Raw genomic sequence first — 16823 nt, forward strand, 5'->3', positions numbered from 1 at the left:
TGCTAGTATCACCCTCTCAAATACATCTTTTTTAAACTGATTGCAGTCAGCTTTGTATGATAATTACATCTACAGTTTGTGCATTTATGTCTTAGATATGCCGTATCTTTCTCTCCTTTAGGCTGTATACTTCTCACTCCCAATTTAGATGCTGATAATATGAGACTATCAGACTTTGTTGGGAGACCCTACCAGATTTTCATGAGAAAAGCACCATTAATCTCTTTTCTCTGAATTATTTTATCCTACTGGAAGGATACATTAAGTACTGCAACTTAATTTGGTTTTAACCTAAGACAGCCTGGTCCATTCAGAGGTTTCAACAATGGCTGTGATGCCTCTCTTCTTGAGTGGTCCTTCCCAATGCTGAGTAGTTACAGGCCTCTTTAACTCGGGGTCCTTCTTTTGTTTTTTCTTTTGCCACTTGAGAATGGGAAGCAGTTGCCTCTTTCCTTTCTTGCAAATGAGACTAGTTTTTCTGAGCTCCTCAGTTTCTTGTCCTATCTTATCAAATACAGGCCACAGTCACCAACACATACTGTTTTTCAGTCTCTTTGCTGGAGCTACAAGCTCTTTAGGTCCATCGTCTATCTTTTGGAAGTCCTGGAGGCAACAGTGTTCCCATTCGTTCCTTTTCTGCCTCACATGGGCTGCCTCTTCCCAGCCTCTAAGGGCAGGTCTCTCACCATCTGCCACCAGGTCCCTAACCTGTTGCCTCATTAGTGGTTATTAGTGATTTTTTTTTTTTTTTTTTTTTTTACAGCAAGCAACATCTCACTTTGTCTGCCAGTTTCTGAATGGCTTTTTATTATGCAGTCAGCCGTGTATATCATGATTCAGAGTTGTGCCTTAGGTGATGCTTTGTTAAAAATCAAAGTAAAGGTCTTAGACTCAATCTACAGTGCAGAGAAAGAAATTGAAGAACCAATTAAAATTGGGGTGGATGAGGGCATTTTTGACAGGAAGAAAAAATACATGCTTAAAAGATTGGATTAGAGAGGTGCCTGGGTGGCTCAGTTGGTCAAGCCTCTGATTCTTGGTTTCTGTTCAGGTCGTGAGATGGAGCCCTGCCTTGGGCTCCATGCTCAGTGAGGAGTCTGCTTGAGATTATCCCTCTCCTTCTGCCCCCTTCCCCACTTGCATGCATGTGTGCACACTCACTGTCTCTCTCAAATGAATAAATCTTAAAAAAAAAAAAAAAGGTTGGCTTAGAGTTGATTCATTCATAAAAGAAATTATAAAAGCTTTAAGAAACACCTTACTGTTGGGGATGGAGAAATGAGACCCTGCATATTAGATCAAAATTTAATATAAAAACAAAATATAGCCAGTTAAAACTGCATAGTTAGTGCTAAATCAAATTAAGTCACTAATAACCACATTATATTTATCATGTAATAAGCCACTTTTGGGACTTTCTGCACCACTTTTAGTGAGTTCATGATGTAGAGGTAGGGGATTCTGGGGAGGGAGCAAAGAGTTCCTAAGTAATTCTTGGGGTTCAAAAACAGGGGTTCAAATTTCTTCAAAATTTGAAATTTGGATTACAACAGTGATGCACATGTAAAAGTTAAGAAAACAACATAACTTTTTAATGGTCCAATGTTGACTACAGTGGGTGAACCTCGGAGAAGAGAAAAATCAGGATAGATTAAAGGCTTCAGGGATAATTTCATAGAAGCTCTTGGCTTTGAAGAATGAATAAAAGATGATTGGGGTGAGAATGAAGAAATGGTCATTTCAGAGTTCAACTCTGTAACCACACTGGTAATATTAAAAATATTGTAAGGTCCAAAAGCATTTAGTCAATTTCGTGCTATGATCCTAGCCATCAATGGACTAGTGTGCGTTTTGACAGGCAACGGCCTTCTGATTCTTTTCTGTTTCTATTTCTATTGATCATGGAGCTAGGCAAATTACTGCAAATTATATTTTGCTATTTATTTTTTGTGACACCAAGAGCAATAGTGTGTGCTAAGTGAAAGGAATAAATGCACAGCCTGGTATTAAAGTAATGCTCCTCCACCCCTCTCCACGCTCACATTGCTTTCCTGACACACATGCAAATATGCAAGCATTTCCTAAAAGTGACAGCTAATGGTATAAATTAACCTCCCGAATCTGGTTCTGTCATTTCCAAAAGTACATAAAAGATAGTGGTGAAATATGAATAATAAATGGGAAGAAGAATGACATGCCCTCCTACTGCTTTCAGAAGCAAATGGAGGGTTCCACTATCAAGAAAATTATAGCCTCTAGGTTTGTTTATTACTGAGATTTTCAAACAACCTTTCTTACAATGAACTAATTTAGGCTTGGGGAAAAAATAGGAGAGGACGGTTCTTTCTAAATTTCCTTTTAAAATTATGAAAGGCATGCTGAACGTTGAACTTCATCAGCGGCAGAATAAAGGCAAACTAGCAATAGTTTATCACCATGACAAACACATTCTGTTTAATTAGAATAGCAGGTAAAAATGTAATGCCAAATGGAATGCTTATTGCCTAGTATTTTCAGACTCTGAGGACTTTGAGGTAAAATTCTAGTTTATGTTTTGTTTTGTTTTACTAAAGAATTATTCAGCAACAGGTGACTAATATTGATACAGGTCATTGTATGAAAAAACGTATGAGGAACTAAGGAGAACATGCTTCATAGCTTGGGGCCAGATATGTCCCCCACCTCACCTATTGCTGTCCCCTTCCTGTTAGACTGTGTTGCGGAACTAAATATGCACACTCAGAGATTTCACAAACAGGGCAACATAATAGAGCTTGCAATATTTGGCTTACTTTGGAATTGAGCATGGAGTGGATTCATACATACATGTTTCTAAATGTAAAGTCTGTAGAGAAGTTGTGAAATACCAGAATTTTAAAGTTGGGTGCAGCTCCCTTGACTCATACGATTAAGGAGAGAAGCTCCTTGCAAGTTTTCATTTTACATTCTAAAAATGTTTTCTTCTTTGTATTATTTAGTTTGGTGGATTTTTATTTTTCCTACTCTTAGCAAGTCTCTGTTCTCTGATTCAGAAACTTCTAGAAACACGTTTTTACAAAGACATTGCCCTCTAAATCCAGACCTAATGGAAATATCATTCTCTGACCCGTTGCTTTCAAAATGGATGTAAAAGAAAATTATTTTGATATAAAGAATTAAAGTCATTTTGTAAATAATAAAAAATATTGTTAGTTGTTTAAAGTTTTGCAGAATACCAAAGTCGAAATTATAGTGATACAGATCTATACATTATGTTGTAAATGATTAAACTTAGAATGGTTTGTCACCATTGATCCATGGTACAAGCTAGAATCTGATACAGTAGTCATTGCAAATACACATATTGGTATTCTAGCAATATGTTTGGGACTGTAGACTTTTTTTTCATTTTTGGGTTTGTTTTTATCTGTCTGTAAGTGGGACTATTTACTCTGATGTGATCCTCGTTTGCACCTGAGAACAAGTACACTGTTGAGAGTGAAGTCAGGGTGGCATAAAGAGGTGAAAGAATAAAAGGAAATATATTTAGAAATAGTATTGTCCTACCATCTTAATATGCAGAGGGGAAAAAAGGCAATTTTAGTAACTACTAAAACTGGTCTTAAGAAACTACCCCCTGAGGAACTCTTGAATTTTGCAGAACAGTTTCAAAATTGCAGACCTATTCCCTATTCCTTCCCTTTTTCCCTCCCCCCTCATTGTCTGGAAACTGCTCTTTGCTTGTAACGTATTCAAATTCTACCAAGTCAAGCCTCTGCCAGAATGCTAGAATTATGTCTCCACCCCAAAAGTTCTCAGATTCTGAAATCCTCTCCTTACCCCCACTTTGTCTCATGCGTGGTGTAAATTCTTGAATATAGAAAATATTTTTTAATCTCCCCCATTTTCTATAGTTTTGATAAATGGTTGTGAATTCAGGAAGCACTAAGTATAGATATATAATTTTTCCAGTGATTTCTAGCTTGCCCTCAAGGAGTTGCTTTACTTGCCCTCCCATCATTCCCACGGGCGATTTCATCTGGAATGACGGGATTGGTAAGAATCTCTTTAAGCTGGATTTCACTGAGAAGAACTGTATAGAGAGGATAATGGTGAAGGGAGCATAGACTCTTCCGCTCCAGTCTCATGAAATGAGCGACTGCCTGGGATCACCCCTTGCCCCATCGCTCACTACAGGTGAGCCCTTGAGCAGGTGATGTTAACTCTCCGAGCTCCTCTGTAAGGTATGTGTAGTGTTAGTACCTTCTTGCCAGGGTGATATGAGGACTTAAATGGCATAATTTATATCGAGTGTTCAATTAGTCCCTGGCATAAAATAAGCCTTCAGTAAGTGCTAATTTTTTAAATTTATTTTAATTTATTTTATTTTATTTTTTATTATTTTTTAATGTTTTTTTATTATGTTAGTCACCATACAGTACATCCCTGGTTTCCGATGTAAAGCTCGATGCTTCATTAGTTGCGTATAACACCCAGTGCTAATTTTTATTCCGTTTCCAGTCTTATTTTTGTTTGCCTTTTTTTATTGATCAATGAAATTATTTTAAGAAGCTCCTAATGTTCCTATAAAAAATCAGCTTTCATTTTTATAGTCTCCAAGTAGGAGAAAATGCAGACGGTATGAGATATGTGTTGATTCCAGTATAATGGAGAACAGGAAAGCTGCTTAGTTTCTGTGGAGAGCTGTGAATACAAAAAGATGTTGGACTGATGAGGACAGAACGAGAGCCGATTGACGAGGGCCAGGTTCAGCCCAGGTTCAGAAAACCAGCCCAGGTTCAGAAAAATCTTCTAATGACTCCAGCCTTCCAGTGTAAAAGCAGACTGCTTTGTGAAGTGGGGAAGTCCTTGGTGCTTACGACAGAAGAGGATCCCTTAGCAGAGTCACACAGAGGGACAATGTCCCGTGTCGAAAGTATAATCCTCAATGTTACAGGTCCTGTAATTTCTTTTTGTGAGGTAACTACAAAATCAAACTCTGGAACAGTAAGTCATTAGAGACTCACATATGAGGGGAGTAAAATGTTATCAACTCAAAAGTCACATGGTAGTGTGGTCAGGAAATTATAGATTTTGGTCAGTTGCCCAAGAAACTGTATTAAGTGGTGCGTGACATGATGCAGAATCCCAAATTGTAGGTCAAAGGGAGTGGAACATAAAATTATTGCCACATGAATGTGATGCCCTCAGGTTTCTTGTATCTCTAGAATGTTACCATCTTCGTAAGGTTTAGCAGCACCATTGCCCAATATCAGGACCTCCCACTTCACCTTGACAGGCTTCACACGTACTGATGGCTCCTTGGTAGCAACCAGTATTCCTAACTTGATGGAGTAATGCCAGACTCTTGATGAAAATGTTCTTGTTAAAAACTGATTATAAGACTGTTGTATAAGTTCTCTTGTCCTTTCTGACATTACAATCCTAGGAATGACTCCCAAATGAGTATGAGATGTTTTATGTTGACTCAAACTCAGGCTAGGTCTTAGACAAGACAAAGCTTGTTCTGTCGAATGGATCTGTCTCAAGTGTGCCATTAAAATTTTGAATATTTTCTTTTTCTGGTGATTTTTATCTTTTGTGTCCTTGTTTTCCTTCCTCTAAAAATGTGTTAACTGTTTTCTGGACTGTTTTAGAGTCTGTTCTCCTGATTTCTCTGCTATTTTATTATAAGAAAAGTAGTTTTCACTGAAAGCCAGTTATGATTAGGTGAGGCACGCAGAACATTTTTGCTTCAGTGATTTACTTAATACTTTCTAGAAAGTATATTTGACCATTTTGCCCATTATTAAAAGCTTAAAGGTACAAATCTAATTGTTCCTTGATCTTATTCTTTCTCCATTTACTAAATTGATATTTTCCTTTGCCCGATTCTGCCAGGGCCTCCTGAGTTTCTTATTTTCCATCCTTAAACCAATACACACAGCACATAAAAAACAATAGTTACCAAGTGACGGGTGTTTTTGAAAAACTTGCTGAGTTTATATGTTCAGTGAAGATGTTGCCTCTAAATCAGCAGCTGCTAATGACCTTTTGTTCCAGGGAGCGGTGAGAAATCCAGACAGAGTCTTGGAACTGAAGCACAGTTTAGGCTTAGCCCCGAGTTGGTATTTTCCAAATGTACCTTGTTGAGTTTTATCTTGTGCCCTAATGGATTTATTCTTAGACTTTTCAAGAATCGCTTCAACTTTAATAATAGGGTATTCATTTCCTCGCCTTCTCTCTCCCATTCCGCCTTCTGCCTTCAGCAAAACAAGGGAAGGTATTAAATATCTTGTAAAAGCTACAGTGTTCGCGTACCTGCATTCCATTTGGCCCCCACCGTTTGCCCGTGAAGGGGCCGTTAGGAGTTCATGAAATCTCTCTGAATCTGAGTCTCCTTATGTAAATGGTAATAACAATTCGCACGTATCAGGTTTTTGTTTTGTTACTACTAAATGGGATAATGTGTGAAAATACCTAGCACGTTACTAGGCATATAATAAATGTTCAGTACATCCTAGGTGTTTTTCTACAGCTATAAAAAAGTTATCTTTTGAATTTTTTTTTCTTGGTTGTACTTGTTTTACCCTCTTTCCTTTCTTTTACTCCTTCCACAGCCACCCATTGAACACTTACTACCACGCTAGGCACTGAGGACACCAAAGTGAATAAGACTCCTCCTACCATACTGAGGTTGACAATTTCGTGGGCAAATGGGCATGTACCATCAAATGTGGAAAATAAAATGAGGATGTGTGCACAGGGCATTTGCAAAGCACAGCAGACATGGGTCAGCCAACGCCTTCTGGAGGACCGGACTTGCTGAGCTAAAAGCTTGAAAGATAAGCAGGAAGACTTGACAGGGAGATAGGTCTTCTGTGTAGAGCAAACAACATAATCCAGAGGCACATGACAGCCTGTTGAGAAGAACAAACCACAGATATTTTATAAAAAGAAAAAGAATGGCAAGAGTCAGGTTGAAACTGATGGGGAGAGAAGAGCTCAGTCATACAAGGCCTCAGTTTGGATATACCACGCTCCCTTTTTGACTCTTGCCATTCTTTTTCTTTTTATAAAATATCTGTGGTTTGTTCTTTTCAAAATCTACATCCCTCCCATTATTTCTTCTCCCTTAACCCCAGCCACCATGCATCTCTTACTAACTTTGCTCTTTCTACTAATGGGACTGTATCCTATTCCTCAAGTGAGTAGAAACTGGGTGTTATACGCAACTAGTGAATCATTGAACACTACATCAAAAACTATGTTGGCTGATTGAACATAAACAAAAAAACAGTAAAAAGCTTAATACATAAGAGGGAGCTATTGAAAAGAAGTCAGCCTAGAACACTCATTGTCCTATCTGTCCTTCACAATCACTCACCTAACTTATGGGATGAATGTATTTTCATGAGAAATTATAATTGGAAAAATGATGTTAAATTTCTTTTCAATATTAGATGTTTAAATTAAAAAAAAAAACGGACAAGTGAAATTTTTAGGAAAGGTGAAGTATTAGGTTGATATCAATATATCTAAGCGATACCAAGATTGCTTAATCTTACCTAATAGATTTATCCTTAATATATGAAATTGTTTTTCCAAAATCTTTTACATTTGGTAAAGGTCTGCCTAGGTAAGTAGTATGTATCAGTGATATGGATAAAATTATCTGAGTCAAATGCGTATGCTTTTACCTTGAAAGTAATGTGTTTGGAGCCTGAAAAGGAGCTGATTAATTGGCTTTTAATGAAACCAGTTTACTCTTTATGGTTAATAGGGCTTGCCCATTTCCGGGAACAGAGTAGGTATTGTGAGTATCCAACTTCTCCCCTGTAAACAAAAAAGCCATAATAGGCAACAATAATTTAAAATGTCTATCTTCTTTTATACTACGTGTAAATATTAGTTGGTTTTTGTTTGTTTTGTTTCGTTTTAATTAGGACTTCTGGAAGGGATTTGTGTTGGATGGGTGTTTCTTCTATAATTGTGTTTCTTTGACGAGGTACAAACATTTAGCTGACTTTTTGTTCAATAATTTAGAAAACTATGTTTTCCATGGAGTTATAGCTAAGACAGAATAGCTTGGTAACTCTATCATATGATTTCTAACATTGAAAGAAAAACCTGTCCATCTAAGCATCTAGTGAACTATTAAAAGACGTACGCAGACGTGTAAGCTCTCAAGCCAATGCACTCAGCCTCGGGCTGCAGAGGTGTTCTCAGTGTGACACTGGGCGTTTATTTACTGTGATCAGAGAGCATGTGTGGAATCAGAAGTCAGATTCATACTTTTCCTTAACACCTCTAGTCTCGGAATAAGTGTATTCAAGTCCTAAAACACAAATAGAAAAGACTTCAAAATTTCTTTTTACTGAAATGATCCTCTAGCTGGAATTCAGAAAGCTGGGGCCAAATACCACTGCTGTTCTGATAATAAAGCGGGTTCTTAAAACGGAGCAGACAAGAAATAGAGCACATCTTTTTAAAATGGTGACTTTGCTCCTGTCCTTCTCCACTACTAAAAGTTGGAGCTTTTTGCCAGGGAGGAGGGGAGAGCAAAGTCGGGGGTGGAAGGGAATGATGAAAAAGGCAGTGGGGGCAGTTGTTTTTCTGTGCCTGCTGACGTCAACGAAATTGCCAGATGGCATTTGAATGTTTTGCAAAAAGACAGGAGCCTTTTATTACAGCTGTCACATGGGGTTTCATTCATTTGCATTCCCAGAAGTGGTCCAAAGCTTTCCCCAACTGTAGGAGTAATGAGGGCTCTGTACCTTGAGAGATCCAGAGAGCCTTTTGTAGGACGTTGTTACCTTAAGTGGCTCTGATAAGGGGCACATGCGCAGAGAATGGCAGATTTTTCACTGTCAGCTTCAGAGGGCCATGAACTACTCAGCTTCAATTAGGACTATAATGCGATCATTCAAAAATCTTCTCTGCGGAAGGTCTTTTGTGGATCCTGACAGCCTTGGAAACACACTCAGTAGCACCTGAAGGGCTTAAAATGGCAACAATGAGCTCGAGAGAAAAACACAGGGTCTGTGAATTTATCCCAGGACTGAAAAACAACTTGTGTGTAGCAGAGCTGTGCATATGCACAGACAGCTTGGCCGTCACCATCTTGCCCCATGCTGCCTGTCATCCACACACCATTGGGAGGGATAAGGAAAAAAACGAAAGGTCTGCGGGTCCATGCACAGAAGAAAGAAAGGAGCTTTGAAATGCCAAGGGCCGCTTTCAGAAATGGACTCCAGGCCACACTCTTGAGCCAGGCTGACCTGTCCCCTTCACACTCAGTCCTTCCCACTGCCAGAAATGTTCATGTTTTACAGAATTGTAATGCCTGGAATTTCTCAAAATTCTAATTCACTGGATTATTGAGTACATTTGTTAAATGATATGCCTATTTCTGGGACAGGTAATTGGATGAATTGATTTCCACAGCTACTTTGAAAATTACTTATACAGAGAAAGTCTTTGTCATTGTTGCGAAAACTCACATTACTTGTTACCATAAATACCAGAATGATTTGATATTTTAAGATTGAGCTGTGTTACTCTGGTCACTTCCTCCTTCTTACCAGAAGTTAATGAAGCGATAGACTGTTTGGATGGTAGTAGGTCTGTGTGTTGTACTGAAATGAAAAGCATCTAGTAAACCAAGGGAATCGGAGGTGAGGGACCAGAAAGGCTTGAGAATAGCTATTTATATTCCCTAGTTTCAGTCTCACACCCATTACTGGCAGTGATTAATAGAGTACTTACAATAGGACTGATCATCTGAATTTGGTCAAAATCTTTTGCCCTATTGTCAGTGGCAACATGTGATGTGTGGGTGTCAAGCCTACTGGCTCGAGTGATGGCCAAACCTAGAGCCATTTTGTGTGTGTCCTGTTACACTGCCAATGAAACCAGGACAGTCACTGTGACCGTTTCATGCTCCAAATGCATATCCATGCTCAGCCATGAAATAATTTCCAAATATGAACAGTAAGAGTGGAATTGTGGGGAGTGTGTTCATCTCATTTAATTTTACTTTCTGGTTCTTCTTTAGAGTCTAGAGAGATTTAGGAGATGATGGTGAAGATTTTGGAGGTTTCACGCAACACCTTTCAGGTTTCTCTGATTCCTTTTCCCCTTCTCATCTCCTGGGACAGGGCCTTATGTGGTGGCATGATCAGTGTCTTGTATTCCTGAGCAGATCCAGATCTGAGCGGTGGCATGAGGTCAGGAGCAAGGAACATAAAACCAACATCAAAGAATACCTCTTAGGAGAAAGATGGTATCAAGAAACACAAGCAAAATGGACAGGACGATGGGAATTAAAAAGAGAGGGGATATAAATATGTGTCACCAGCCCTCACCCCAGGCAGCACCAAGGTGTTTTGCAGAGAGAATCAAGATTAGAAATGTATTCACAAATACATATTTCACAGAGTATACTCACGCCTAAATCTCAAGAGCGCACAGACACGGGTAGATTTATGACACACTGTGTTCATGTTTCCCCAAGAATAAACCTTAGGAAGGCTGGAGTGTTAATAACAGTGTCCTACTTTGCATGTCCTAGCTCCGCGTCCACTCTGAAAGTGCAGAGCACTTGTACCAGGCATAAGTATTGCCATTGTTGATACTACAATGCCCATTATTCATTATCACCCATCGAACATGCTAGAGTTTGCCTGAGCATTACCAGAATTAAAACACTATGTTCCTGAATATCAGTCCAGCTGATAGTCATTTTTGCGGTATTGCATTTGTCCCCACAAAGTCTCGAAATGGCAAGCCTATGATTCATTTATTTCTCAGCTATAGAAACACAATGTTCTGTTAACTTATCTCCCTTTATCATGAGATAAGTTTTCAATTGGGCCGTAATATGGTATATTGCATATATTGGGCAGTGCTGTAGTTCAAAGACAATATAAAACCATGCATAGATGTCACTGTTTTGAATGTAGTGTCATAATAAAGCACTGCATGGCCAATTGTCAAGCTATCTTAGAGTCAAACCACCATCTAATCTTACTTTAATAACACCATTTCTCAACCCGAGGCAGTTAGTATACAATTTTTAGGGCCTGGTATCTCCTTGCTCATGCCATAATCCAAAACACAATTCCATGTTACAAGGGAGTAGCCACAGGAACAGCTTCATTCTGACACACAGGTAGAACCTTCCTATGCCTGAGGCAAATGGCCAAGATCTGTGCCTTGTTGGGGATCAGAGGCAGGGATGAGGACAGGCTGTGCTGGGCTGAGTCCCATGAGTGTAGCTTGAGGGGCTGGTAGAGGTGTTATTTTTCTACTAAATTACTAAGTTTGCCCAGAGAATCCAGATTTCAAAGAACTTGTGAATTTTAACTTACCTCATGAGAGGCTGATAAATAAACCCGAATGCTGGTGTCCTCCCTTTTCTTGAGAAATATCATTGCCAAATAGATTTTAACATGGTGGCTGTTCTGTATTTTGCTTATGGACCAAGAGAGTCTACCTGGGCAATGAAGTCAGTGAGTAGATAAATGCATCTCTTAACTTGGTAAGCAGTTTGTATGCACCTCATGGGTTACACATGCTGGAATAAGCACTGGAGATAAAAGAGTAAAGGAAGATAAAGGCTAGTGTTGTAGACAGTTATGCAAACAAAGCATTCCAATTTCAGGGCAATGATTGCTATAGAATTAGCGTGTTAAAGGAGTACAGATGATGGGTATCTACCCCCAGCTTGATGTAGAGTAGGAGTCAGAGAAAGTTTTTGGAAGAATAAAGTAGTCAAGGAATAGTAAGAATAAACCAAACGAAGGTGGTGGTGAGAAATGGAGGACGGGGAATATTGAGGAAGTAACTACATTCACCAATGTATGATTAAAAAATAACATGTGGAAAACATAGGTAATTAAGTGTTTTTTGGAGCACTAAAACACAGTGAATACTCTTTTTAAGAGGGAAATAGAGTAGCAAGCTATATATCTGGTAAAAATGGCAGGACTCCGTCAGAGATTAATGAAATGCAAGTGAGGAAGGGGAGTTAAGGCTTTCTAGATAAGGGTGAATAATTGGTGGGGATTGAGGCAGTGACCAAGGTTCTAGAGTCAGATAAGCAATTGGGAAAGTCAGTAAGGTGAGTGGGTGCTCTGCTCTGAGGAGCCATGATGCACGTCTCTCTGGAGTCCGCTAATAAGGGAGGCTCTGAGCAGAGAGGTTTGGAGCAAGAGATGGTTTAGGGCTTGTTAGCTGATAATATGGGTCTCATGAGAGAGTGTGATAAAATTTAGAGAGCGTCTATAGAATGAGAAGAGCAGTAGGCTAAGAGGTGAAACCTATGGAAATGGCTTTTAAAATGTTGAGGGATTTGGGGCGCCTGGGTGGCTCAGGCCGTTAGGTGTCTGACTCTTGATTTTGGCTCAGGTCATGACCTCCAGGTCCTGGGATTGAGCCCCACCTCCCACTCACTGCTCAGTGGGAAGTCTGCTTGAGAATTTCCCTCTCTCTGTCCCTCCCTCCTCTCTAAAATAAGTAAATCAATCTTAAAAAAAAAAAAACCCAAAATGTTGAGGGATGGGAGTGAGGGGGAAAAAATCTGGGAGAGACAGAAGAAGATTGTTCAGAGAGCTAGAAAAAGAGCTAGAAGGGCATGATATCATGGGAGTTGAAGGAAATGAGGTTTTCAGTAAATGCATGTCACCAATACTATAAACTTCTGTGAAGAAGTCCAATAATGCAGGGCCTGAAAAGTATCCTTTGAATTTGGCAATTAAAACCCACTGTGGGGAATAAAAACCCCACTGGGATAGCAAGAGCAATTACAGTCTTTGTTCTAGAAGCCCAGCTCAGTGGATTGGGATCTGAATGAAAAGTAAGAAAATGAAGACTGTGAATACTAACAGTTCTTTCAAAAAGTTTGATAGAGAAATTGGTAGTTAACAGGGGGTGTGGAGATTAGGGGAAGAATATGGGATTAAAGAAGAGTAAGAGGTGTTCTAGCAAGGGTGGGACTAGAGTGTTTCCAAAAAGGGGTTTATATAGGCTGAGAAGGCAGAGGTATCAGAAGTTTGCCTATGTCGGTGATGGGTAGTAAGGAGGGCACGTATTGCATGGTGCACTGGGTGTTATACACAACTAATGAGTCATCGAGCCTTACATCGGAAACCGGGGATGTACTGTATGGTGACTAACATAATATAATAAAAAATCATTATAAAAAAAAAAAAAGAAGTTTGCTTATGAAGCCTACTGTCAGAGTAAAGAAACAAATAATTTTTTAATAGTTACTGTCATCTTGCCGTCAGCTTAATTGTGTCCTCTTCAATGTCAGGGCTTTTTCTACCAGCTTCTTCTGAAAACTAGTTGGCCAGTTAGGGATATTTGAGTTGCAGTGAAGCGAGCTCTTCCTTCCCAGCTGCTCCTTTCTAATATTCCCTATTATAACTTGTCAGCAAAAAAGTATTTACCACAATAAATTCTTCATGACAAACATAATTTTCCATATAGTATTTACAGTTTATGTCCAAAGTCTCAGCACAGATATCAGTATGTCTCCCAAGCAGAAAGGCAATCATTGACAATCTTAGGTAAGTTAGATTGTGGAAAGGTGGTAAATTTTAACTATTTAAAGATTTGATTGAAGAGGCTTTTTAAAAAAAAATTCCTAAATCTGAAGGAAGAAGGAATAGCATCTGTAAAGAGCATATGGGATGATATGTGTTGATTACAGTGGCAGGCTCTCAAAAATTGGTATTAGTTTTGAGAAAGCAGATGGATTGACTGTATATCTCCAGAATGATCTCTTTGGAGGGACAGATGATCAGCCTGCATTAAATAAAGAAATTTAAACGTTGTATGTAGTCCTATACAGGTGATAGTATCAAACTACTCTTTAAGCAATGCTTCAAAATCTTTTTATTCTTATTTTTCCCTTCTGTGTTCTCGTATTTTCCAATCATGTAAATGTGTCGTTACTACAAAGAAAGCCACTTGCTGTCCAGTATGCATATGCTGGAGCACTAATCATAAAAAGGAGCCCTGAATATAAGCAGTGGGTCACATAGTCAAGGACTGAGGAAAATGAGCGAGAGCATCCAAAGGCAATTTGAACACGCTGCCTCTCCTTTCTTCAACGCTTCCTTTTTGTTCCTGGCTCCTGTGACTCTGTGGTTGCCAGTCAGTTGGGTGTGTTTATTACAGACAGTTGCCTTCAGCAACATGACACTCAGTAGGAGGTTGTGAAAACTTGAAGGGGATGTTGTTTGACTCTAAGGACCAGGCGAAGGCACACTTTTTGGATTAAATAGTATGATGGAGAGTCTACAAACTTTTGAGAAATGTTTGTAAGAATAAAAGATTGTGTTAAAAGGCAGAATTCATGTAATAATTCGGTTTTGGGAGTTCTTACAATATGCTGAGTGCTAAGATTATAAAAATGAATAAAAATCAGTCTTGTCCTCAAATCCACAATCTGGCAAGGAGTATATTCGCAGACAGTTAGCAGTTGCGCACTATGGTAGTAGACGTTGGGACAGAATACTAGGGAAGCTTTGAGGCTAGTGATTAATTTGGTGTCAGTTTGGGAATGAGGCTCAAGTGTTTTGTGTTTTAAAGTTGGATCTTGATCGTTAATACCAATATATCAGAGAAATGAAGTGGTAGGCAGATGTAACACCATAAGAAGGGCATGGGGTTGTGCTAGCGTATTGAGGAGATCATCTAGGACAGCTGAGGAGGAGACACATGAGTGGGATATATGGAAATGTCATTGGGCTAAAAGGAGTTAAGGGCTAAAAGTTTTAAGATGCCTAAAGCCATGCCAAGAAGTTGAATCTTGTTCTATGACTTTGGGAAACCATCAAAGAAAATAACAGAGCAACATATTAGTATCTCTGTATTGGGAAAAAACCAAGTTTATGGTGGGAGAAAACTGGAAGAAAAAACCTGCAGCCATCCTCATGTGAAATAATGAGATGGATTTAAGGCAGGGATTAAGGGATTCTAGAGGAAGTAGTAGTTGAGAGACTCCTCCGTAGAAATGTTCAGATGCAGTGGTCAGTTTGATGTGGGAGATAAGAAAGTAAAAAATCACTTAAGAAAGAGTCAAGGTGTCTGGTTTGGGTGACTGATTTCGTTGTTAGCCAAGGTAGAAAATAAAGGAGGGAAAGAAGAGTCCAGAAGATGGAGGTGAAGTATCCTCTTGGAGAAGGTGGGGTCTGGACTAGCCATGTGCGTGAAGCTGTCCGGGGCCCAAGTACAGGGAAATGGTCAGTGTTGGAGCTCCGAATTAGCAGGTACTCACTGTAACAGGGTGAAAGCTGGCAGGGAAGGGCATGGATAGAATAAGAAAAATCAGTACCAAGGGTCAGTAGTTCAGGAGGGAAGAAGACCCAGCAAAGCAGGCATAGAGCTCCTTCTAGAGGGACTGGGGAAAGCCAGGACAGGAGAAAGAGCTGTGGAGCTGGGCGAAGAAAGACAAAACCGGGAAAGTTGTCATTAGATATTTTTGTTAATAAATTGAAAGCACTTGATCGAGGATTTTATTTTGTTAAAGTCATAAATCAGATTGCCATGAATAGAAGCATATATATCTTTACAAAAAAGAAAAAAAATATCTTTAAAAAATAAAAATATCTTTAAATATATTTTAAAACAATATTAAAAATCTCTTTAAATGAGGTGCCTGGGTGGCTCAGTTGATTAAGCGTCTGCCTTCAGCTCAGGTCATGATCTCAGGGTCCCGGGATCAAGCCCAATGTTGGGCTCCCTGCTCAGTGGGGAGTCTGCTTCTCACTCTCCCACTAGCCCTTCCCATGCTCATGATCTCTCACTCTCTCTCAAATAAATAAAATCTTAAAAAAAAAAATAAAAATGGTGTTGAGAGAGCAGAGCTCTCTTTCCACAGGTTTAATAGATTAGAATTAGAATAAATAGCACCTTAGATGGGGTCAAAGAACAATTTTGTTGCTAACAATGATCTTAGGTTGAGAGGGGGGAAGACAAAAGAGAGTGAATAAGAAAAACACGAAAGGAGAAATACGCTCTCCATGTTAGAAGAATGAGATTATAATTAGGTGGGGGCTGGCATTGGAAAGAAAAAAAAAAATTTCACTGAAACAATAGGGAGGAAATTAAGAATTATAAAATTCTCCCTATATTTCAGTGAAGGATCAGATAAATTTTGTATATTTTCTGCCCAGAAGAACTGGAGTAAGGTAATTCATTTAAAGTAATTAGGCACCTTTTTTGCTGAGTATGGTTAAAGTTGCTGTGGGAGTAGAAAATAAATATAAAATGATTCTTATCTTCAAGAAGCTCACAAAATCCACACATGATAGTAGAGTACATTTGCACAGGAAGATTTTACGAATGGCATTTTGATTGTTACAAGTCATGTTGAAGGGCCATGAATTGCAAATGTAGCAATTTGCAGATAAGACACCCATATGGATAGTGTGCTGGGTGCTGGTGTTAGAAGTGAGTCACTTAGCTAGAGTGAAACTAGTCATTGCTCTGCTCTCGCAGCTCCCAACGGGCCACCAGGGTTTGCTGAACCTGTGATAATCATATTTTTATTGCCTCATAATATTCTGAACATAGTAACTGAAACCAGTTCTTTAAAGTAATTAACTTTGTAGATAATGCTGCTATAACATGTTTATGCTATAACCATGTTTATGCACTCGATGTTTATAGCAGCATTATCTACAATAGTCAAATTATGGAAACAGCCCAAGTGTCCATCAACTGATGAATGGTATATATATATATATATATATATATATATATATATATATATATATATATATATATATATATATATATATATATATATATATATATATATATATATATAT

General features: G+C 38.8%; 1 protein-coding gene across 1 annotated transcript in view; it reads left to right on the forward strand.

Annotated features, from left to right (window-relative positions):
- The window catches only part of PDE3A (phosphodiesterase 3A), a 314149-nt gene that overhangs the window by 217666 nt on the left and 79660 nt on the right, over positions 1-16823 (forward strand). The gene's annotated exons all lie outside the window — the stretch shown is intronic.

Source organism: Ursus maritimus, unplaced genomic scaffold, assembly GCF_017311325.1.
Source record: "Ursus maritimus isolate PB19 unplaced genomic scaffold, ASM1731132v1 scaffold_26, whole genome shotgun sequence".
NCBI lineage: Eukaryota > Metazoa > Chordata > Mammalia > Carnivora > Ursidae > Ursus > Ursus maritimus.